This window comes from Rattus norvegicus, chromosome 6 (genome assembly GCF_021556685.1).
Source record: "Rattus norvegicus strain SHRSP/BbbUtx chromosome 6, alternate assembly SHRSP_T2T, whole genome shotgun sequence".
In the NCBI taxonomy this organism is placed as follows: domain Eukaryota; kingdom Metazoa; phylum Chordata; class Mammalia; order Rodentia; family Muridae; genus Rattus; species Rattus norvegicus.
Genome location: NC_141539.1, coordinates 80212993 through 80218122, shown reverse-complemented (window position 1 = coordinate 80218122; position 5130 = coordinate 80212993). Strand labels below are relative to the sequence as shown.

General features: G+C 40.6%; 1 long non-coding RNA gene across 2 annotated transcripts in view; it reads left to right on the top strand.

Annotated features, from left to right (window-relative positions):
* Positions 1–5130, top strand: part of LOC134479388 (uncharacterized) — a 44361-nt gene that overhangs the window by 14162 nt on the left and 25069 nt on the right. For both annotated transcript variants that reach the window (XR_015622419.1, XR_015622420.1), the window contains exon 2: positions 4340–4436. This is a non-coding gene — a long non-coding RNA (uncharacterized LOC134479388). The remainder of the gene's footprint in view (positions 1–4339; positions 4437–5130) is intronic.

The window sequence follows — 5130 nt, the reverse complement described above, 5'->3', positions numbered from 1 at the left end:
GGAAGTCTAGGTTCAAAGCTCCCACGGGGATCTATGATGTTAACTGAGCTGGAATTCAATTTCTTTTCTTGCCCCATTGCCTCTCTCACTCCCTAACTGTTACCGACAGCATTCTCCAAATAAACGATCTGCATATAACCCAATATAGATTTAGAAAATTTATTTCATATTTCAAGTCTTACATAGTAAAACAGACATTAAAAATCAGACTGATGATCAGACCTTTCAGTGTCTCAAATTTAGACTCCTGGAATGAAAGAATCCAGCCACGTCATTCTGGCCTCCCATGTGACCTTCATCTAGATCGACTTGAGACTTGCCTGATCCTGTAGACTTTGTAACTCTTAGGATTAGCTTTCTGTATTCCTTACTTCCACAGTTCTTAGTCACTTTCAGATATTTAAAATAAGGTTTAAAATACAATCTGTTTGATACTTCCCTTTGATGTTGGGCAAGGATATAAATTTCAGTTAGACTGGAGGAATGAGTTCAAGAGAATACATATACAACACGATGTACAACACGATATACAACATGGAGAACAGCATTGTGCAATATTCCTGGAAATCACTGAGAGTTACATTCTAAAAGATCCCATCACACAAAGGCTGTGAGGTAACACCTATGTTAATTCTGCTGGATTTAGCCTTCTTACAATATATGCAGACTTCAAAACATGTGTGGTTATCATACGCAACTTCTACTTGCCAAATCAAACAGTTTTCAAATGAGGACAGCTGGAGTCCCTTCGCCTTGTGAGCTGGTTGTGATGAGGTTCTATATGAGTTAAACAACTGGAAGGATACTGCTGAGTTCCTCTTTCTAACCTGTGAAATGGAAACAATAATAATGATCAATATGGTTGTCCTTGTAATTAAGTGGGGTAATTTGTAAAAAGTTGTCAGCGAAGGCACATAGTAAGAAGTGAGTAAGCTTTTGGTTGGCCTATAATTATTAGATTAATAAGAGATATCTCCTAGAAGGAAGGAGACATACACAGGAAGTTATACACACACAAACACACACACACACACACATCTGCCCATTACTAAAGGCATGTGCATGTGTGTGTGTGTTAGATAGATAGGTGATAAATAGATAATAGATGATAGATAGATGATTGAGAGATAAATAGATAGATGATAAACACATAGATACATAGATAGAATAAGTGCTTCTTTCTCAGCTAAAATGATGCTCCACTGACCTGGACAGGTTTTATCACCAACTTGATGCAGCCTACAGTCACCTGAGAAAAGGGAACCTCGAATGAATTCCCTCAATCAGATTAGCCTCTGGGTGTGTGTTTTAAAAATTGTTTTGACTGCTGACTCCTATGTGTGGGTCCAGTCCACTGTTGGTAGCATTATCCCTAAGCCTAGGTCCGAGGCTGCATAAGAAGGTAGATAACTATGACAGGTGAGACTGTTTCCTGGACACGTAAATTGAAAGAAGCTCCTTTCTTCCCTAGATTGTTTTTTTTTACTTTTTTTCTGGCCAGTGGTTTATCACACCAACAGGAAGTAACTAGAACTCACTAACAAGGGATGACAGCAAAAGCTGAATGGAAAGGAGACTGCTTACTTGAGCCGTTGAGATGACCATCACTAGTGAGAAATGACTGACTCCTCCTTGGACTCGAGAGGGAGAGGGTGGCTTTAAAATGTTATGTCCTTAAGAGGCATGGCTTCTGCTTACATTACAATACTGGAAGGTGTTTGGAAAAAAATCTATTGCAAGGACTAACAACTGCCAATGATGTAATAGAAAAAGTATGTTGTTTTAACATAATCTACCCATTGCTAAAGGCATATGCCTATTGTGAGCTCTGCTTGGTGTGGGGATGCAAGTTTGGAGAAAAAGGCTTGGGAGAGGTGTAATAGGTCTACTAGGGAGAGGAAACATGTGAGGGGAAGCTCATAGACACTGGGAGACAGAGTCCAATCAGATCTTTAAACATCTGGCCCTCCCATGACACCCTACAGAATCTTAATGAAGTCATAATTGTCCATAATGTTTGCTGTGTAAACAAAAATTTTTATAGACACGTGAAGACTGTTGAGCTCTCTGTTAATGTTGGGAAAAGCTGGCCTACCTCTGAAGGACGTTCCATAAAACCCCCTGAAGTTCATTTCTTGTGGTATGGCTGCACATTCACTGGATTGCCTCAGGAGGTGTTTGTTTGATGCTTTTTCTCTATGAAAGTGCACTAAGTAGGAAATAATGTTCCTAAGTTAAACAACAAATAAAACGAGCAAGGAATGTGTGGTTAGACGCTGGGATGCGAACCCAGGAGGTGACACAGAGGCTGAGTCTACTCTTAGCTATTGGTTTAGTGAGAAAGACAGACGAGGGAGATTGTGGCAAGTATATGATGGGGATTTACAGACAATGCTACAGGAGCGCATAGGAAGATACATACAAGGAGGCCCACAGGCCCACAGGGAAACCATACTGACAGACACATCCCACGTAGTCAAACAGTTCACTGAAAACATCAGTTTCACAACCAACACTGAAGCAATTGAGGTGCAACATTTTTAAAAGTAGAAGTCTTTGAATATTATGTTTCCTTAGTTCACCATCTTTCTTTCTTTCTCTCTTCTTGTTCTTGCACCCATTTCACCTCATGGTATCTGTACAACTTATTTACAGAGAATTCTGCTCCCCAGAGAGAAGTCTTGGGAAAAAATACTCTACAACTAGCACATTTTTCAGAGAAGGACTAAGAGGGAAAAGAGTTAATTAGTAAGAAAGGGAGAGAGTCTTGGATGAGATTAGTTCCCCACAAGTAAAATGATGCATGCAGCCAAATTGATTCCTAATGAGCTTGCTTTGGTACTGTGCAATTAACAGAATCACTGGAAACCCAAAGCAGAAAGAAAATTTTAGAATAAACAAACGTATGTTTTGGGGCATAGCATTTTAACATAGCACTGCTGTTCAGTGTGAACGAGACACTGGAACAACTAAAGCAAGGAGTCATTAAAGCAGAGAGGTTTATAGATTTCAGATAAAAATCTATCCTTGATAATAAGCTCAAAAAATTACATATTTATTCCAGCATTGCTTAAAGGCATGAAAGTATCTTCAAGTTTTCCTTAGAGATAGTAGAGATAGTTGGAGGATCTTTTGTGTGGGTTTTGGGGCAATGGAGATAGAACCTGGAGATTTTCCGCATACCAGGCATGCCCTCTCCAACCGAGCTCTAGCCTTAGCTCCAGATTTACTTTTTACATTGAAACAGGACCTCAGTAAGTTGCTGAGACTGGAATGAATTTCTGACAACCTTTGGGGGCCAGTCCCCTTAGGACTCAGCTTCTTCCAGAAGGTGCTATGTCACTCCTCAAGGTCAGGCACAAAGAAGGCTCGTAGCAAAGTATAAATTGCACAAAGAAATATTGCATGAAGACAAGACCTCTTGCTCCTACTCCAACTGTTGAGAAGTTAAATTGTGGAAACGTAAAGGCATTTTGTAAACTATGGGCCACTCTTCAATTGCACACTATTATCACCAGAATGCAAATCGATTGTTTTTCAGAGGATTTCTAGGAGGGAGGCTTTGAGGATAGACATATGCTGGCCTGAATCCTCTATCTGATAAGGGCAACGCTCTCTGACCTATCTAGAAGTTGCTTGCATCCAAAGGATTCCAACTTCTTGCAGAAAGGACTGTTATATTAAAAAAAAAAAACTAGTGAGAAATGTTTCACTTTTGTTAAAGAAAACACAGTGGTGAACGAATGGGGAAGATTATATAGGAGTAAAGAATAAGCAAACTCAGAGTATGCCCTAAAGCCTCAAATAGAATCTTCCAGCTATTCCATAATCATTGGTCTATGGCACAGTTCTTTGGCACAAGGCCTTTTGTCCTTGTGAAAGACATGGCTTCACTGTCTAGGTTGCAAAGAAAATGTTTTAAAACTGGACTAATAGTCATTAGTTTCCCAGGAGACCATTTGGTTCTGATGCTAATTTGGGTGCCTGACTTGTTTTCAGTGCAAGTAGGGCCTGCTATTCCAAAGGAGAAAGAACATGGCTGTCTGCCTTGGGACAGTGCCCACCAAGAGGGTGCCAGGCTTGGCCTGCCAAGTTGACTCGCGGTTCTATCTTATGATCAGTGCCAGTTGGCACTAGGCTTCTCAGTTGCAGTCACCATAATTTGGGGTTGAGAGATGGAGAATTGTTTTCAGTTCTGACCCCGGCAGAGTAAAGGTTGGGCCCAGCAAACACTCACTGCAGTCTGATTAGATGGAGCCGACAGGTTTGCGCAAGATAAACACCTTAGATCTTGGAATGGTTTCCTGCTTAAGAAATTTCTTTTTCTCTCCTCCCTCAGACGGAATGGCGTCCCTGGAGGGTGTGGGGATCCAGAGCTACCTCTGCCCTGGCATCTGCAAATGAACTTATTTACATTTCTGTGGCTTTCTCTTTGGGTGAGTAGAACTTCAGTGATGACGGCATTGGAAGGTGTGGCTTTGCACACCAAAGAATGTAGCTCTTACTTAATGCCTTTTATGTTCCCTAGAGAGGCAGCTTGTTTGTGTATCTCAGCTACGTGGGTCTGGTTGAGAAGTTGGTTTATTAGCTGTTCACAATCCCACTGCTTTTGGCTGGCTGTTCACAGGTCTCATGCAGCCTCTCCTACTCAAGACCTGCCCTTACAGCTTTGTGCTATAGACCAAGGTGAGAACCCACTGAAGTGCCATGTAACTACAAAGTCCAAGCCCTGCGCTTAGTGACTGATTTCTTATTCAAAGGTGTTTGCCTGTACCATAACCACATCCCCTCAAACCTACAATGCATTGCCCAGTAGGGCTACTGATCACTTGAAATGTGACTAGTCTGTTTTGAGAAGTACTATTCAGTATAAAATACACAGCGTGATTCTGAAGACTCATCATGAAAGACAGTGTAAACTATATTAATACTTACTTGTGTGATCATTTATTAAGGTGATCATATTTTTAGTGGATTTGGTTAAATATATAAGAAAGCAATTCCATTTGATGCTTTTCACTCTTTTGAATGTAGCTACTAGACAATTTAAAAATGAGTGTCACATATTATTTCTTGATTAGACAGAGATGGCCTAGAGTGAATAGCATATAGTCATCAACTCTCTTAGCC